Source organism: Panthera pardus, unplaced genomic scaffold (genome assembly GCF_024362965.1).
Source record: "Panthera pardus isolate Hobbes unplaced genomic scaffold, ASM2436296v1 HiC_scaffold_20, whole genome shotgun sequence".
NCBI classification, from domain to species: domain Eukaryota; kingdom Metazoa; phylum Chordata; class Mammalia; order Carnivora; family Felidae; genus Panthera; species Panthera pardus.
In genome coordinates this window covers 51,778,577-51,798,457 of record NW_026526766.1, presented here as the reverse complement: position 1 = coordinate 51,798,457, position 19,881 = coordinate 51,778,577, and the positions used below count along the sequence as shown (strand labels likewise).

General features: G+C 37.4%; 1 protein-coding gene across 7 annotated transcripts in view; it reads left to right on the top strand.

Moving 5' to 3' along the window:
* The window catches only part of LINGO2 (leucine rich repeat and Ig domain containing 2), a 1,147,525-nt gene that overhangs the window by 199,016 nt on the left and 928,628 nt on the right, over nucleotides 1-19,881 (top strand). For 6 of the 7 annotated variants that reach the window (XR_008424224.1, XM_019424194.2, XM_019424191.2 and 3 more), the window contains exon 2: nucleotides 19,274-19,370. The exons of the other annotated variant lie outside the window; for it this stretch is intronic. The gene's annotated coding sequence lies outside the window, so the exon portion shown is untranslated. The remainder of the gene's footprint in view (nucleotides 1-19,273; nucleotides 19,371-19,881) is intronic. 7 annotated transcript variants of the gene reach the window in all.

Genomic DNA, 19,881 nt, shown 5'->3' with positions numbered 1-19,881 from the left:
TCCACATATTAGTGGACCTGTATCATTCAATCCTGTGTTATTCGAAGGCCAACTGTATATCTCTAGCTCAAAGTGCCCTTTGAACATTAGATATCTAAATTTACCCGCCTACTAAAATGTCCAGCAGACATCCCAAACTCATTGCATACAAACGTGAATTTTAAGTTTCAGAAGGAGAGAGAGAGAAGGAAAACAGGAAAGATTCCTGCTTTACATACTGTCTGCTTCATGTCATTTAATGTCAGCTCCACTGTTGATTGTTCCAGCTCCAAGTCCTTAGAATCATTCTGGAATTTTCTTTTTTCTTCCTACCTGCATCAAGTCATTAGCAAATCCTAGTTCTTCCTTGAAAACATATCCAAAGCCACACCATTGCCAACTTTTTCTTCTGCTGTGCCACCACCCTGGTTCTCATCTGGACTATCACAGCAGCCTCCTGACTGGTCTCTTTGCTTGAAACTTTGTCTCTTTATAGTCTTTTCTAGTCTTTTCTCATAGAAGCCAGAGTAATCTTGTAACATCTCAAGCCAGCTCAAAACCATGTAATTGTTTGCCATTTCTGTCAGGTCAGAAGCCAAAGACCTGTGCTCTTCTGTTAACCTTGTAGACATTTTCTTTTATTCTGATTTCTCTTGCTGACTCTACTTCAGCCCCAGTTGCCTGCACTGAGCATACTGACTGCCCCAAGTCTTTGCACTTGCTGTTAATTTTGCTTGGAGTGTTTTCCTCAAGTATCTCTTTTTTCCATTGAAGATTCTGCTCAAAGGTTAACTTTTCAAGGGGTGGCTAGCTAGCTCTGCTCTGTCAGTAGAGCAGACTCTTAATCCTAGGGTCATGAGTTCCACCCCCACATTGGATGTGGATCCTACTTAAACAAACAAACCAAAAAACAAAAACAAAAACAAAAAAAGTTAACACCTCAATGAGGCATATACTGACTTCTCTATATAAACTGTGACACTTCTCACAGGACTTGTAATATATCCTAATCTGTTTTATTATTTTTACCATGGTATTGGTCTTCTTCTAATGTACAAATAATTTCCTACTCTGTTATGTTTATTCTTACTTATTTATATTTCTCAACTAAAATGTGATCTCCACAAAGGCAGGTATTTTTGTCTTTGTTCACTGATGAATAAAATTTGTCTATAACTCTTGAGAGAATGAAGGACTGCATATGTTATGTATACTTGTGCTGCCACATTCTCTTGCATTTCTGACTTCTGACAAGAATCACTTGTATTCTCCTGGGAGGACATGTCTACAGAAAAATTTTACCTACAGGCATACAGCTTAATCACCCTGTGTTCTGGTTTGACAATAATAGAGAGCCGATTGTCACGTTCAGTTTTCTCTCTCTCCCTTTTTTTTTTTCCTAAGGTATCATCAACTTTACTAAAAGTGTGCTATATAATTCAAAATTAATACAACTACCAAGAAACATAAAGGTAATGCATGCATTCCCTGTTTTGAAAGTGAAAGTAGTTATACGATCATCAGGCCTTGAAGTTTAATGCCTAAAAAGGATTTCTGAGATCTAACCTGTTCCCTGAATTCATACTTGAATAGAAAGGTCTAGTTCATCCAAAAGTCATATGTATTACATGCCCATTATATGCCACGCACAGTATTGTAGAAGTACAAAAGTGCGACATTATTTTTGTCTTCAAGAAATTTCAAGTCTTGTAGGTAAGACTGATAAGCAATCATTAATCTCACTGGTGGTGAGATTTCCACTTTAAAAAGAAATGCTTGAAGAAACCTTGTTTGACATCCAGCCCTGGAAGTCACTTAGACCCATGGTGCTTCTTCATCACCTAGTTCAGTGGCATAGAATGAAAGGGGATCCAGGCTTTGTAACAAAAAACAGGAGAGGCAACCTACCCATGCCAGTATTTGAAAGGGGGTATCCTCATGATCAACTTCTAGAGCAAAAATTCAGCATGTCTGTTTTCTGTAAGTCTAAAAGATTTTTGTATCCAGTTAGCCCCTTAATTGTATGTTGACAGCCACTTTGTGATATGGGGCAAATCTAATTAAATGTTGCAAATTTGTTTCTAATTTTATAATATTCTTACTGGTTTTATTGGTCCATTGTAATATTTAGATAAAATATGACTGAACATGCCATTTTGAATTGTCAAAGTAGTGCAGATTTGAGATGAATCTGGTGTTCACTTCGGTGAATGTGACTTCATTAATGCATGTACATTATTTGCATAAAGCAAAGCATTGTTTACTTAAAATAATTGTAGGGATATGATGAAACTTTCTTACTAAAACTTACTGGAAAATGATCAAGAAGTTGCTTATGTTATTTCTAATCTCTCTTTCTTTTGGCTAAAAAGGTCAAAAAGAAGAAACAAATTGTACGTCATACATCTTATATTTTGAGTGATATGGAAACACCTGTTCCCTTAACATCTATCCAAAATAAATCCTGGGTTTCCTGGGTGGCTCAGTCTATTAAGTGTAAGACTTGTGATCTCAGGGTCATGAGTTCAAGCCTCACTTTGGGCTCTGTGCTGGGCATGAAACCTACTTAAAAAAAAAAGAAAAGAAAAGAAAAGAAAAGAAGAGAAAGAAAGAAAGAAAGAAAGAAAGAAAGAAAGAAAGAAAGAAAGAAAGAAAGAAAGAAAGAAAATAAGAAAAAGAAATCCTAACTCTGTCCATGTTCATGGGTTATAAACTTTTTCTCTTTGGTCTCCACAGTTAACTCAGACTAATAGTCAATCTTGTTGCCAAGGAGAATAGAAGGTGATAAAGCATAACTTGATGATGTAGGCAGCAAGAAGTCAGGAATTAAATAGTAAAAACATGATCAACCCAAGCAACTAACTGGCTTCTCTCTCCGAAGGAAAGGTGACTGAAAAGTAGAGGAATGCCCCAGGTCACATTTGGTCTTATTGTTCTCACATTTCTTCCAGAAATGAAACAAGGATCTTTCTTCCTCTTCAGTTTTCTCATTTCTTCCAGTCCCCTGGGAACTGGTTTGTGGCCCTAGTGGTACAATAATTTCTGTTCTACAACACTGAGTTTCCTTCCACTATTCCTTCAGCTAATTTCTTTAGACTCCAATTCATGCCATTTTCCTAAGTTAGTCAAAACTAATTATTTGGGAACCATATTAGGTATAAGAACTAGGCTAAGCTCTCAACTTGGAGTGTGAAATTAGGGCACTGAATTCTCAAAGCAGTTTCACACAAGGCAAGTGGGAACAAGGCCTGGCTCGGGGAGTGGGGTGGGGGATGGGGGGCTTGTGTAGTAGAAGATTTTCATTGTAAGGTGGTTGACATTAGAGACATAGTCCAGTCCCACAGAATGCAGGCTGTATGGCTGTGAGCAAAATACTGTCTGAACCTCATTTTTCCTTTTGTAAAATGGGTAAAATCTTGAAGGATAATGCTGATAACATGCACTTGGCACATGCCTAACTTTCAATATGTCTTAGTTTCTGTATTCCTTATGGTAAAGGGAAGACTCACTTTAATGAGTCAGTAAGTGGGTACAGTCACAAGTGTGTCCCTCACTAGAGAAAGGGGAAAAATATATAGTCTATTTGTTTTTAGTTTCATATAGTCCTGCTTTTGACTCTTACTTTACAAATTCTTTTTAACATTGAAAACAGTTCACCCTAAGGATTCTTCATACCTTTACAGAATACATTAAACTCTCTCATGGGAAACAATGTGGTATACTAGAAAACGCACACACACACACACACACACACATACTTTCATGATGACCAGTAATGATACTTAGATTTTTAATCCTAACTCTGTTACATACTAAGTTTAGAGTCACTTGGCATCTCCATGCATCACTTCATTTATAAAATTGTAGTGATATCATATACTTCACACAGTGATTGTGAGAATTAATATATAATCAGCACATGATAGCCATGCATTTAAATGCTAGTTTCCACTCCAGCCTTGAATTATCTGGAATAAAAAAAATTCTGCCTCCTTGACAAGGTTGATATGCAGATCATATTAGATACATGAAGCATTTGGAAAAAAGTCTTTATCTAAGGAGTAAGAACTGCCCTGCTAAATATGTGATCTTCTAACCTTTTGTTTTTATATCTTTCAAAGGTAAAGAAACCCTGACTCTTCTTCTTCTTACTTATACTTTTATACTTGTACTTCCTCTTACTTATACTTTTTTCCTAAGCCTTGTTTCCCATGCTCTAGTCATTTTATTTGACCTCTTGATTTCACAGCGTAAGAACATTCAGCAGAAACTTGAGAGGAAATAACCTTTAATCTCAAAGTTTATGTCAAGAAGCTGATAGGGCTTTAGCAATCAACTTCTTCCATCTGGACTTTGGAGAAGATGCTGAAAGGGAGTTTCCATCCATCCAGACATTATCTCACTTAATAGGGCTATGGGCTTGAGCTCCTATAGACACACAAATGGGATGAAGCTAGAGTCATTCCAGTTGACTGGGAACTTTCAAGTTTTACTTCACACAAATATCCTCTCTAGAGAAATTCATACTTAAATTTCTGCCATGTAACTCATCTGAAGACAATTTAGACATGATAATTACTCTGTCAAATGGATATATTTATTTATATTTATGTTTATTTATTGGATTTTTTTTTCTTTTACATAATCACTTCTTGTTTGATTAGGGGAAGGTGATCATTGCTTCTAGTTTGTACAGACATTTTATAAAGTGAAAAAGATGAAAGGTATTTTAGGATATTAGAAATCAAACCAGGGAACCCAAGTGATAAAACAAAATGATGTCTGGGTTGTTCTCATTAATTAATTCAATTAACTAGAGATTAAGCAGGAAAACCTATTGTTTTGATCCTCACTGAGTAAGCCTTTTATAATGTACATTCATGAGTTTCCTTAGGAAGGGTAATGTAGTAGTAATAATTAAATCATCTCATTACAAAACTTGTAATGGCACAGAATTGTGATTCTGAATATTAATACTCATTGTCCAGTAATTTAAATATGTGGGAGATTGAAATGAATGTTTCCTTGTACCTGAGTATATTTTAGAATTTGCTTTTTCTTTTTGATATTTTCTTGAAATAAAATCCTAATATTAGTTTGCTTTCTTGAAAAGGAAGAGGTCAAGAGAGATTCCTATTTTCACTAATTGATTCGAATGTTCTGATTTGAATACTTTGGGTGGATTAAAATATTCAGGTCACATTTTTATGTAAATTATCACTTTCCACTTATCTGAAGCAAAGAAATATTGTTAACTCATGAATTTCTATATTAGATATTGATTTAATTAATAAAATCTGGCATCTACTTTCTTATTATTAGGTTGCAACTGAGGCCCTTTATACACTTTAACATATTTGATGCACAAAATGGCACTTTAGCTCCAAAAGAGAGATGGTTTAGCTGTCTTACACTTTATTTTTAAATTTTATATTCTTGGTTCTCTTAATCCGTTTGAGCTGCTATAACAAAATGCCACAAACTGGCTGTCTTATAAACAGCAGAAATATACTTCTCATAGTTCTGGAGGCTGGGAAGTCTCATATCATGGTGCCAGCAGATTGGATGTGTGGCGTTTGGAGTCTACTTCCTCACCGATTGCCATCTTCCCGCTTCCTCACATGGTGGAAGAAACTAGGGAACTAGGGGTCTTTTTAAAAGGGCGCTAATCCCATTCATGAAAGCTCTACTCTGATGAGTTTATCACATCCAAAAAGAGGACCTCCTGATATCAGCACCTTTGGGGGTAGGATTTTAACATATGGATTTGGGGGGGACACAAATATTCAGACCATAGCATTGATTGTTAAGTAGGAAGCTTTCAGTTGAGATACCAGTGTTAGTATGAAGTCCCAAAACCACACTGGAAATGTATCCTTCTTTCCAGTTGTTTCTGGCACCTTTCCCAGACTACTCCATGTGTGTCATTCATAGCATCTCTATTCAGTTTGCCTCAAACTAGATTTAGCTTTTTTTCTAAACTACTGAACCTGGGGATCACCCCGAAACTGAAGCGCACCTGTTTCTCCACCGTGTTTCTTCATAACCATCCCTGTTGATACTACCTTGGTTCAGGCCTCCAAAATCTGTCTTGTGGTCTGTTGCAAAATTATCCTAACTAGTTCCCCTGTCTCTACCATGATCTCTTTAAAATGAGAATCTGACCATGTCATTCATTACTTAAAACTTATTCTTGTAGGATAAAGTCCAAGCTCCTTAATAGAGCGAGCATATGGGGTTCTAAATGGTCTTGCCCTGCCTATTTATCTTTCACATCTTTCTTTTCTCAAACTAGATAGAAAAAAATAATGGCTTAAAGTCTCCCATGTACATCATGCTTCTTGTCTCAATATTTTTGCTAAAACTTCTTCTCTGGAAAAGTCTCCCTATACCTTTTTCCTTAGTCATCTCCTACTTAGATGTCAAGGTTGAGCTCACCCAACATTGCAGGAAGCTTTCCTTGGCATATTTTCCCTTCCTTTCACAGAGGCTATGCCCATTTGTGTTCCTCTGTACTGGCCATTCAGAGACGGTATGCCCCTTTCTCTTCCCCAGTACAGGCACTGTGTACTTACATATAATTTCCGAACTGGATTTTACATCAGTAGTTTCCCTTCACTGTGAAAGCACCTTGTAAGAATTTATTTATCTTTCCATCTCTAGCACCTGGCAGAAGAGAATCTGTTCAGAATAACTGTTGAATAAATTTGCTGACTGAATGAAGAGAAGAATGTTAATGTTCCTGGGAATACTTCAAATGCATTTTGGATCCCCTTTAATCATTGGTTCCATACACATGCTCTAGAAAGGATTTCTGTGTGGATTAGGGCATTGGGTCAGTGGCACCCACTTTACTCTCCAACTTCAGATTCCCTTATATTCCCCTTACTGGAGATGTAGTTTAAACTGTAAGCAGGTTAAGGGGTGAGAATAGTGGTCTTTGCCCTTACAGGCTGAAGACTTTTAATTACCTGAAACATTGCTTAGAGATATTATAATAAATGTAAACATTTTAAATTTATGGTAAATAGGATTTGTTGTAACTTAAGTAGTGTTTGGTATAATCTTGACTCATTTTTGGAAAGATTATAATAACATCTTGTGACGGTAATAATCCATTATAGTCTCGCTGAAGTGCTGTCATCCAGGTCAAGGTCATTATCAGCCTACAGGCATTTGTGAGTCATCTTTATGTGTCTAGAACAGTGTTAGGATTTCAAGTGAATAACATTCCAGGAATAGACCTGAGCATGGCCTGGCAAGTGGATGGTAAGTCTCTTTAAGGGAAGTAAATAGTTGTGTTTAGTAAATAGTTGTGTTCAAGTAAGATGAGCTATGAAATAAATAAGGAGAATGGGCCACTTTAAGGACAGTTTAGAAAGCCTGAAAGACATCTAAGATGTTGTGATGCTGAGTGCCTGGGTGGCTCAGTTGGTTAAGCATTTGACTCTTGATCTCAGAGCTGTGAGCCCAAGCCCTGTTAGGCTCTTTGCTGGGCATGAGGCCTGCTTAAAAAAAATAGATAAAGTAAATGTTGTGACACAATAGCAAAAATGTTTATAATGAGTTATAAGAAAGTTGGAGAGAGATATAGGAGGTAGATGTAATGTACTGGTAGATATATGACAAAATATAGTGAAACGTTAATGGTGAAATCTACTTAGTAAAAATGGGTACTTACTGTAAAAGACTTTAACTTTTCTCTATGCTTGAAACATTACAGAGTAAAATATATGAAAGTTTTCATGTGAATGATACTTTCAGATCTCTGCTAAAGTACATATCAATGAAAAATTAGAAGCAAATGACCTGAATGAATATCTGTGCTGAGAAAAAAAAAAAATTGACGTATTTATTTTTCTTAGTTTTTATAGTTCCAGAACACTGAAAAGGTAAAGGCAAATTGTTTTAACTAAGTTTGATTTGAAAATAAATACTTAATCAGAATAAGGGAGACTAGAGACCTGAACATATACTACCTGTATGACTTTGGATAAGTGATTTAGTCTTAAATTCTCTAAACCTCCCTTTCCTTTACAGTAACCTGTGACCAACAATAGTACCAACTTTCTGAGTGTCATGAGGACTGAATGTTTTAATGCAGATAAAATGCATAGGAGAAGGCTCAGTACCTGGTAAATATTGGCTAATATTTTTAGGAAGCTGACATTTTCCAAAATAATTATTATACACATAGTTCCCCCTCTAGCCCCTAGCGTTGTGTTTGGTCTGTAGGTTGTTCCCTCTTTAATACTGGCTAATCAGATGACTGTCTCTTTTCTTAAACGAACTGTATTTTTTCCTTAAAGCCTGTTAAGTATCTTGAAGAGCTTGGGAAAGAAGCTCTGAAGCATCATCAAAGATACAGTAGAGGGATAGCAGCCCTCAAGGAAGTCAGAATTAGTGTTAAGTTTTCCACAGAGCACCCTTTGATCCTGCTCATTTAGAGAACAAAATAGACTTCTGTGGCTGTTAGCCTATTAGCGCTCCCTGGGGAGGGAACTTGATCAGGAATGAGACACTGTATAGAAACACAAAGCACAGAGAACAAGGCATCTCCTGAGGTTCAGTGGCTGGTATCTCTGCTGTCATTGATTTCTTCACCTTGAACCATGGGTAGAGTCTGTGTAAATTCAACACAGAGCTCTCCATGTAGTTGTTTATAGCCCCAACTTTCAGACTTTTCATTACAGAAAGCTCATTTTCTCTTTCTGGGCTACATTTAACATTGAGATGATAAATAGCTCCACTGGGGTAGAAGGAGGTTCTAAGATTATAGATTATGTTGTAAGTACATGACCTATTGTTTCCTGAGCCCAAAGGAAAGGCTCTGGATGATTCCTTTGATTCATTTATACCTTTTTAATAAACATGCAAAATACAATCATGAGCTATCTTTTATGGATTACTTTAGAGGTATTCTCTGGCTATGGAATCCTAGACCAGATATATCCATAATAGAGAAATCACCAGACTATGCCAAGGCAAGGGTTTGCCTTGGGAGTCCTTATTTGGCTGCTGGGAACTACAAAGCTAGGGGCTATCTTCTAGGATGAGAAAATGAGAACAGGGCAGATAAACCTACATCATTGTCATGCTCAGTTCCATTATTGTCACAGGCTGGACTCCTGCTGGGGATAGTATGGTTGTTAGGGTGTATTGCCATCTAGGGAATTATGACTACCCCAGTTATGCCAAGCTGATAGTATGTAGTTGGGTTTATACTATTAACAACGTCAAAATGCTTCCTAGCCAATAGATCTAAATGCGCATGGTTTTTCTTCATTGTTTTCTGATTACCTGGCTTTCCTCAAAGACAGAAATGCTGCTTCCTCCATCTCTATATACCCAAAGTTAGTGATTGACATGTAGTGAATGTTACATTCAGTTGCGTTACATGAATGAATGAATGGGCTGTTGTGATAATTCAGACATCATTATTTTACATAAAAATGTTTTGGAATACTGAACTTAGACCTTGTATTATTGTAACCTATTTATATGTTCTAAATGTAACATACATGCCCAGGAAGAAAATCATAATGTTTTTTTTAAATGATAATTACACATTTTTCCTGTACTCATAACTGACCACAGTTAACATTTGGGATACTTCTATACTTTTTTTTCTATACATCACACACACACACTCACATACTTTAGACAATATAATTTTTTAAAGTTTTTATTTATTTTGAGAGAGAGAGAATGCAAGTGGGGAAGGGCAGAGAGAGGAAGAGAGATGATCCCCAGCAGGCTCCACACTGCCAGTGTGGAGGCCAATGTGGGACTCAAACTCAGGATTTGTGAGATCATGACCTGAGCTGAAACCAAAGGTCGTACGCTTAACCAACTGAGGCACCCAGGCACCCCTAGATAATGTAAATTTTCTAAGGGATCAATGTACCATGATTCATTTTAACCAATGCTCTGTTGATGTATATTTAGGTTGTTTCTAATTTTTTAATATATTTTTTCATTGAAAGTGAGTATGATTTTAGTCATATTTTTTTGCATATATCAAAGATAGATTTACTAATGTAGAATTTCTGTGTATTTTTTGGTTGTAAAAAGAGTATTTCTGTGATTTTTGAGTATGTTGAAAAATCAAATTCACTTATGCTGAATATCTTAATACCAGCATTAAAGATTTAAAATTCAATTGTTGCAAACTCAAAATTTAGCATTTAAAGCATACTAGGAGGGACATTTCTTTTATTACCTTTGAGATGTACACTATGTTTACCCACATGGTTATTACCATCACGTAATTGCAGCTTTTAGGGTTTTGTACATATTAAAAATCTGAGTTCTAATATCCAAAATATCTCTTCTGCTTCACTACATCTACATGATATTTATACTGTCTTCTAGGCTTTGAAAATTGCCATAAAGCAGTAGCTATTTGTATATAGTCATGGAACTCTGTTGCTATTCAAAATTTAACAGAAGTGGACTAGTAGACGAATTATCCATATATATGTGGGTGTTTGTGTATATGTGTATATATACATATGTATGTACACATATATATGTATGTACACACATATATATGTATATACACACATATATATGTGTGTACATACATATATATACATACAAATGGTGAGATAAATATAATAGGCTGAATCTTGGGATTCATTGCTCTGTGTGTGTGTGTGTGTGTGTGTGTGTGTGTGTGTGTGTGTATGAAAGAGACAGAAGAGAAAGGAAGGATAGAGAAATGAGAGGATATGGTTCTACTACTCGTATATCTCTTTTTCCCTTTTATTTTGCAGACATTTCTACTCTAATTTACCTATACCTCTCTTCCCATCTACCCATAGTACTTGAGTTATCCTAGTGTTATCCTGAACTTACCTCTGATCTCTGTCTTTATTACATCAGCCTGTTTCTTTTCCAGTTCTTTTTGTCCATATTACTGGCCTCAAATGACAGTAAAATATAGTTTTCCAGAAGGAGTTTTTCTTCTTCCTGTCTTTTGATGACAGGATTGCTTCTCTGTTTTTCTCTTTCAGTACCTTCTCTACCTTCCATTCTCATGGGTTTGTTCCTCATTTCCTTTGCACTGATTCCCAAACCTATGCAACAAACCAACTCAGCAAACCTTGATGTCTTGAGACTCCACAAGGGGCTGATGAACAAGAGAATGCAAGTAGGGCAATGGTGGCTACAAAAGTAATGGGACTTAAGTGGGAAAAGCCATTAGGCTCCACCACAAGATTCTCCAAATGATTCTACTGAACCATGTCCCATGTGCCAGTCCCTTCCTTTTCCCTTTGCTTGTTGGTAGTTCTGATCTCATCCTCCCATTATTGGTTATTATGAGCCAGATCTCTGGGTTTTGACATCCTCATTGGTTGAGTTTTCCTTCACGTGGATTTAGTTGGTATAGCCAACCTCTCTCCTCCAGTCTGTCCTATTACATTCCCTCCCCTGTCCCCTCCTCTCTCACCATCTTTCATCCTTTGCTGTTCATTTCCCAGCAGTTCAAACTCCTGAGGATTAATGCATAGGCAGTATAATAAGGGGATCTCATTGTACTGCTTGAGAAGGGAGAATTCCTCCAGGGCTGTATGTCTTGTCAGATCCAACCTGGTATTTTTAAAAACATTCCCTTCACGCAGGAGAAGCTGTAGGCATTCTGTAAAAACTGCCTATACCTCTGGGGTGCCTGGGTGGCTTGATCGGTTAAGTGTCCGACTTTTGGCTCAGGTCATGATCTCGCAGTTAGTGAGTTCAAGCTCTGCATTGGGCTCTGGGCTGACAGCTGGGAGCCTGGAGTCTGATTCAGATTCTGTGTCTACCTCTCTCTGCCCCTTGCCCCCCTGCTCAAATGTAAATAAACATTAAAAAAAAATATACCTGCACCTCTGTCTTTGGTACCTCAGATCTTTCTAGGCTACCTTTGCTGCCATTTCAAACCTACTTTGCTATCACTGTATCTCCTTTACTCCCAGGGTCTGAACTCATTTCTTGTCTTCTTGCCTGGATCCTCTGGATAGATGCTTTTATTCATAATTACATCTTGGTTCTTTATTGCAGGGTCACCATTAAACACTATCTTTAGATTTTCAGCTCTGTATTTCTCAGATATTTCTCAGCTCTCTATCAACCCACTGAGGTTGATCCCTTGACAATGCTTAGAAACAGCTGTGTCTCCCAAAACTCAACCCAGATTAGATACAGAGAGTTCACATAGGTTTCATGACATGGGCTTTATTGTATTGTCTTTTTTTTTCTTTTCTTTTTTTGCTCCTGTAGTGATAGTTGCATCAAAAATAATTAGCAATGGAGGATCATCATTAAGAACTTAAAATGTGGAATCAGACAAACCTAGATTTGATTATGAGATATGTGGTATGAGTTTGAGAAAATTTGCATTAACTACTCTGAATTGTACTTTTTCCATTGATAAAATGAACATGATAACAGCACCAACCTCATAGGCTTATTATGGGCATTCAGGTGCTATAAGCAACGAACTTACTACATTGCCTAGAAGATAAAAAGTGCTAGTAAATTATCATTATCATCTTCATATCTACTGAAATGGGTAAAATTGGGCTTGTAGCAGTAAGTGGAAATTCTAAGGCAAAGGAATCTATGAATGCATTTTCCTGTAAATGCTAAAATCTAGATAAATTGTATTTTCCAGATCCACCTCTTTTATGATGATTCTGGATTTCTCTCATATAAAGTGATATAAGCAATCAAAACACCCAAAACATGAAGAAATGTTTCACATCCTGAAAAAGGAAGCCGTTGCACTTGTACTTCAGATTTTATATTCTACAGATTGGGGATATTGGGAGATCTACAAGTATGGACTTTATTACCACCACCTGGAATTGTGAGCCTTACCTGTAAAAGACAGATGATAGTCAAAGAGGAATCATAAAGTTTAGGAGAAACTGGGGAATGCTGCGCTAAAAGGAGAAACATATCTATAAAATAAAGCATTAATGTTTACCTCAGGCACAGCATTTTCATTCTGGTTGTCCTCCAAGGTAAAGCTCCCTAATTCTGCCAAATTTCACTTGCATAAGTTTGCATGTTGCAATTTGGCATTTCATGGCATTGGAGTTGGGGATAGCTAATGCTTGTGATCTTCCATTACTCTCCTGATGTTGCCAATAGAAAATTTCCCCTTGTGCTCATTGACCTAAAAATGAAGTGGTGGTAACTAAATAGTACCTCTCAGGGAATTCTTCACACACACACACACACACACACACACACACACACACACACACACACACTGTATTTTAATAGGATGCTTACTACATTCAGAATCTGCGTCACAGGCCACTCTGTGGCTCTCAACCGCCATGCTCCTGATTATGCTTATTAAAAACACCTGAGAAACAGAAACAGCTAGAGCTATTTTAAGGGACAATTCCCCATGCTGCCCCTTGGTCTTACTATCTTAAACAACTCCTCTGCTTGGAATTACAGAATCCTGGAATCATAAGGGGTTTTAGAGAGCATCAAATTCAGCATTTCCCAAACTGTGTTCTAAAGTAATGATGCTATTATCCCAAGAGATGGCACTGTGAAGAAAAAAAGCAGGGGGTGGGGGAGGGGGATTCTGTGATCAAAGGATTTAGTTAAGCTTTTTTTTTTTATTCTTATAGTTCGATCCCTGTAGCCTTTAGGAACTTTGAATCTCAAAACAAAACAAAACAAAAAACAAAAAAGAAAAGAAAAAAAAGAGAAAAGAAAGGAAAAGAAAAAAAAATGCATGAAATATGTAGCATTTCCCGACTTTCACTACCAGACTTGCTTTAGTATTCTCTGGTACACTATAATCTTTATGCAGAATAGTTTGGGAAATACCATCGTGATTCCACAGTGTCTTTACAGACAAAGAAACTGCTTCGAAGGGGTGCCTGGATGGCTCAGTGGTTGAGCATCTTACTTCAACTCAGGTCATGATCTTAGGGTTCCTGAATTCAAGCCCCAAGTTGGGCTCACTGCTGTCAGCACAGAGCCACTTTGGATACCCTGTCTCCCTCTCCCTCTCCCTCCCCCAGTTGTACTCTCTCTCTTTCTCAGAAATAAATAAACATTAAAGAAAGAAAGAAAGAAAGAGAGAGAGAGAGAGAGAGAGAGAAACTATGCCACTGTCAACACAAAAACCTGTCACTCTACTTGAACAAAAGTCAGAGTCCAGTCTGAAAGTATTCAAAACTCACCAGAATTGGCAGGAGCGCATGGACAGCCCATCTTCCCGTTTGGTGTCCTAACAGCTGGTACTGGCAGCCCTTTCCAGCTCCTGGCACATTTTCTCTCCCTCCACCCAATGTTACATGCAGCCCCATACAGCTTGTGCTGCCTCCAGAGGTACCTGATGCCAAATTCCCTTTTGTTTCATATTGGAGAAGAGCATCCCAGAACTCCCACTGTTGATCATTAACTGATTTGATACCTGATCGTATTCAACTCTCCACTTGCTCATCGCATTCCAAGTGAACACTAGTAGTGATACACTGATAGTGATGGAGAGTCCTTTCGTTTTTTGAGTGTGTTGTTTTAATTTTTACCTGCAATGATTTTTTACCTACATTGTGTCTTTTCTTACATTTCACAGTAGCCGTATTAAGATTTAGAAATAAGTTTTTTATTTTGTTTTTGTTTTCATTTTTGTTTTTGTATTGTATTTCAGTGCAAAGTGGATCTTTACTGTGTGTTGAAGAATCTCAACATGCATAATGTATGGGCGGGACCAGTGACAGTTCAGATTAAGAAGAATTAATGCTTTCTTTATTTCAAATACAAGTCATGCACTGTTATGGGTAGAGGGAAAAGTATACATTAAAGTCTCTTTCTGTTCCTCCAGGCCTTGTGGACCTGAGAAAACAAATGACCAAGTTAAAGCTTTGACACTGCACTTCAGGCATCAGGACCCTCTCCTCCAGACTGCAGATGCAGAGGTCTTTCTTCTTCCAGTGCAGGCCCCCAACTCACGAGCTCCATTAAGAATCAGTCACGGTAGGAGCACCTGGGTGGCTCAGTTGGTTAGGTGTCCGACTCTTGGTTTCAGCTCAGGTCATGATCTTGCTCTCTGTGAGTTCAAGCCCTGCACTTGGGCTTTGCGCTGGCAGCATGGGGCCTGCTTGGGATTCTCTGTCTTCCTCTTTCTGCTCCTCCCCCATTTCACTCAAAATAAATAAATAAATAAATGTTAAGAAAAACAAGAGTCAGTCACGGCAGATTGTGGCAGAAGGGAAGGGCAAAACCCTTCACAGAACACACCTAAGCACATACCCATATACATCCATATTAAACCGACCTCCCAACCCAAGAGAAAAATAAAACCTTCTCAGATAACTGTGACTATTTGAAAACTATGTCAAAGCAAAGATTATTCTTTCTCCTTGTTGGCAGCCAAATGCAATATTAAATCCTCATTCTTTGTTTGTTTTGACTCTCTCTTTCTCTTAGCGTGTCCCTCCTTCCATCCCTTCCTTTCTCTGTCATTGTGCTTCTCTCTGTCTCTCTACCTTTATGTCTCCCTACCTCCTTCCTTCCTTCAGTATATTTGACTGTCTCCTTATCTCTATTTCTGGTCATCTGTCAGTCTGTGTGTATTTTGTCTTTTTGTCATCTCTGTCTTTCTTTCTCCCTCTTTATTTTTCTCTTCTCTCAACTAACATAGACTTCTTGGGCAGAATTGATTGGGCAGAAGTCATCAGAGTCCCAGCTGTGGGTAAACAATTATGCTAACAACAGTCATCGTCAGGATTCCACACTGAGGCAAGACCATTTCCTTTGTCCCAGATCAGTTATTTTGATCCTGTTATTTTAGTTTAAACTCATACTCAACCACAGTGATGTCACTGAGATTGGAGAGGGGTATGCCCTGCCCACCCTAGCCTAGAAGATGGCTTCTATACTTGAATTCTTAGAGGTACTCTAATTCTTCAGTTATTGTTTCTTTTTTTTCTTTTCAACGTTTTTTCTTTTTTAATTTTTTTTTTTATTTTTGGGACAGAGAGAGACAGAGCATGAACAGGGGAGGGGCAGAAAGAGAGGGAGACACAGAATCGGAAACAGGTTCCAGGCTCCGAGCCCTCAGCCCAGAGCCTGACGCGGGGCTCGAACTCACGGACTGCGAGATCGTGACCTGGCTGAAGTCGGGCGCTTAACCGACTGCGCCACCCAGGCGCCCCAAGTTATTGTTTCTATCTCATTATTTGATAAATAGTTCTCAAAATTTTGGTGCTTGGTATATGGACTCCCAAGGAACTTTTTGAGGGTCTGTTGAGTGAAAAGTATTTTAAAGGGAAAACCAGGATATTACTTGCTTTTTCACTGTATCGATAATTGCACTGGTTTTGCAAAGGCAATGGTAGGTAAACTTGTTGGAATCTGAATTCAAGGTGGTAACACCAAACTGGTGTTAGTAGTCATATATATTTATATTTATTTATATTTTACCATGATGTGTTTAAAGAAAATGGTGACAGTTCACCTAACAGTGTCCTTGGTTAAGTAGTATAGATTATTAGTTTTATAACAAGTTCTGAATAAATATCCTTTTAATATTCTATGTGATGGCAGGTGAAGTGTGCATAAATCACTTAAGCTGCAAACTGAAGTATGTGTTGTCTCAAGCAAAAGGACTTGTGTGATGGGTTGAATTGCAAGCTGAACTAAACCACTTTTTCACTTAACATCATTTTAATGTGAACGTTTGACTTTCAGTCAAACTAGAGTTCTTGAGACTTAGGTATGTGGTATATATTTCTCAAAAATAAGCAAAGCGACCTTGTCACTTCAAGGAAAGCAATCATTTGTATTTCTCTTTGTTGCCAGTGAACAAATTAGAGCTTTCAAGTGAAAATTAAAATTTTGAAAATCATTTGTATGCCACCCACACTTGACAACTTCCCAGTACTTCAAGAATTTTCTGATGAGATCGGTAGTGATATTAACCAATGTATTTTTTTGGTATTGTGTAATCAAGCTATTAATAATTTGAAGATGTGTATCATTGTGCCATTGGCTTGGGGCTGAGCAGACTGTTCACATTATAGTTCTAGGGCTCACTAGATATCTAAAATGTGACATATAATTTATCTTCAACTTCAGTCTTCCATCCATAAAATAGATCTAATATACTCCCTTGTCAGGAAGTTTATGATTCTTAAATGGATATATATGTGAAGATGATAACACATTTAGGAACTCAATATACGTTATCACTCTTTTCATGAATATGTATTGTGATAACCACACCTGTTTCATAGGCCTTTTTTGGATATTAAATAATACATTAAATAGAAAGTATCTCAAAGACTGTTAGATTCTTCATTCTCTTTTCTCCTCTTTCTCCACCCTCTCTATCTTCAACCTAAAAATTAAACATACATTCTATAACACAGACCACTCAGGAAAACAGAAACTATACCTGTTGTTTTTAACAAAGAAAAATGTAATCTAAAGATGGTTTACATAGATATTGGGAATTGGGAAGAGGCAAAGGGGGTGCTGATGTGGTACAGAGATGGGGTCACAGAAAGCAGCTGTACTTTTAGGGTGTGGGGAATCAAAGGAAGAATCAGGTTATCAGGAGCCTGGGAGAGAGACCAATAGCTCTGAGGGCCACACTTGGAGGTGGTGCTTTGCAGCCAGTGTTGGAATCTGAGAGGTTCAGCAGAGAGCTGAACGCTACTCTCACTCAAGAACTCTCAGGAGGGGATGCCAGCAGCCCAGTGCTGACACTTCTGAGATGACAGAATGAGCTGGTTCTGGAAGGTCTCGGAAATCTGTAGACAGAAACTGATTTCTGCTAACACAGTGAAAGGATGATTGCTAAGACAACACTGAAAGCCAATGAACATGAAGGAATAAGTCCCTTGTCCTCTTTCTCTTCTCCCCAATCTCTCTCCAGTGCTCCCTATTGCAGAACCTAACAGGTAGCCAGCTAGCAAAAGAGAAATGTGGTGTGCAGAGAACCAGCCCCAAAATCTCATTGCAGACTAGAGAAGCTGGTTTGGGAGCTAGAAGATAACAGCTTAAAACCAGACAGAATTCTTACCTGGACTGTAGTGAGAGGGAAATTAGAACAGCCCTCTTTGTTGAAAGTCTTTACCTGAAGTGAACCTATTAGGAGGACTTGAGATGTCAATATTATTTGGTGGACCCAGTGGACTAATTTTCATATCTAGTTTTCGGGAAGAGAGACTCAGTTATGCCATCCAGTACAATTGTGATTACTGTTTTTGCAGAAATAGAAATCCAGGAAGCCGCCAGGAGAATGAAGCAACAGAATGTGTTCTAAAGTGACTAATTTAAAATTGATCACTGTGACATGCCTCCTTAAGCTTAAGACGTTTCACACAATCAGGTTTTCAGTGTTTTCGTTAGTGTGATTTGCATAACCAAGATTTTATTTTACTTTTTTAAAGAGGATTCTATTGTAATGAAACCAACATAGCTATTAAAGGGAGAGAGTTGGGCTGATGAATAAATGCTATTTCATTGTATTCTATGTGATTGCGGTGTAATTTTTTGCAATACATTTGACTTTATGTGTGTGTGCGTGTGAGAGAGAGAGCGAGAGAGAGAGTGAGCTAAGAATAACAACTGTAGAATTGTTAAATTTTTGTAAGAGAGCATACCTGGAAAATTTATGAATGAGGTTTCAATTTCCAAAATTGTCAAGGCTAGAATATGAATATATATATATATATATATATATATATATATATATATATATATATATATAATTATGTTTTTCATAGCAATTAAAGTGATTAAGGGCAATGAATAAATATGTTTCAAAATCATATAGTGGTTTTATTTTATGCATTCATCTACAGACATTCTAAGAAGAAAAAACCCCTAATATTCAAATTATTTTTCTTTCTCAGACACACTGGCTATAAATTGTTGGCTCTCAGACTTTCTTTCTTTTACATGCCATATATTGATAGTTAGATCATTTATTTTGAAACAGATTGACTGAAAATGCTCCATTTGATGTTGAAATTGTCTTATACCCTAATTATTACTTTCTAATACCTATTTAAAAATATACATTGACTTACAAAAACAAATGTAGTTAAATGCATTATCTGAAAACACAGGCAATAGTGTCATCAGGGATGGGTACATCAGATGGGATTGTGGACCTGCAGCTGGAAATACATACGTGATTTTTTTTTTCAAAATTAGAGCAAAAGCAGACAGATGGAAAATAACATGAGGAATTTGAAATGAGTGTTGTTGGAAGGAGTTAAGTTTTCTTCTATGTTCCCAAGAGATTTTGTTTCATTTCATTTAGGGAATCTGTTGGAGATGGTTTCAAGATGTAGAACTCTTGTAAGTGAAGTATCCCAAATGAATTTGGAACATCCACATTGAGACTGCTTCATATTCTGGTAAGATTAAATGATTTTTAATGTGTTGACCTTTAGAGAATGCAATGGGAAATGTGTGTGTGTGTGTGTGTGTGTGTGTGTGTGTGTGTGTGTGTGTGGTGTAAATAAAAAATTATGAAGGTTTATAACCCAATGCACAAGTTTGAGATTCAAAAACTATTCTTTATTTGTTTTATTTCGCATCCAGTGATCATTTTCTGGCTCCTCAAGAGGAGTGGGATACAATAAGGAATTCAAATTTGTTATTATCAATCTATCACTACGTATATGTACATTATTTGCATTGGTCATTATGCCAGCACAATGGCCCCAGGAGCAGGTAGTATTGCCCTCACAGTACAGATGTGGAAAATGGAAGTACAGGGAAAGTATAACCTTGTCTAAGATCATGTAGCTTAACTGGCACAAGAGTGACTTTTCTCTATGCTCTACCTTTTATGCTGTCATGCTGCCCCTAGCATTTGTGCTAAGTGAGGAGCCAAAGAATTAACATTGGTTAAGGGAAAGACCC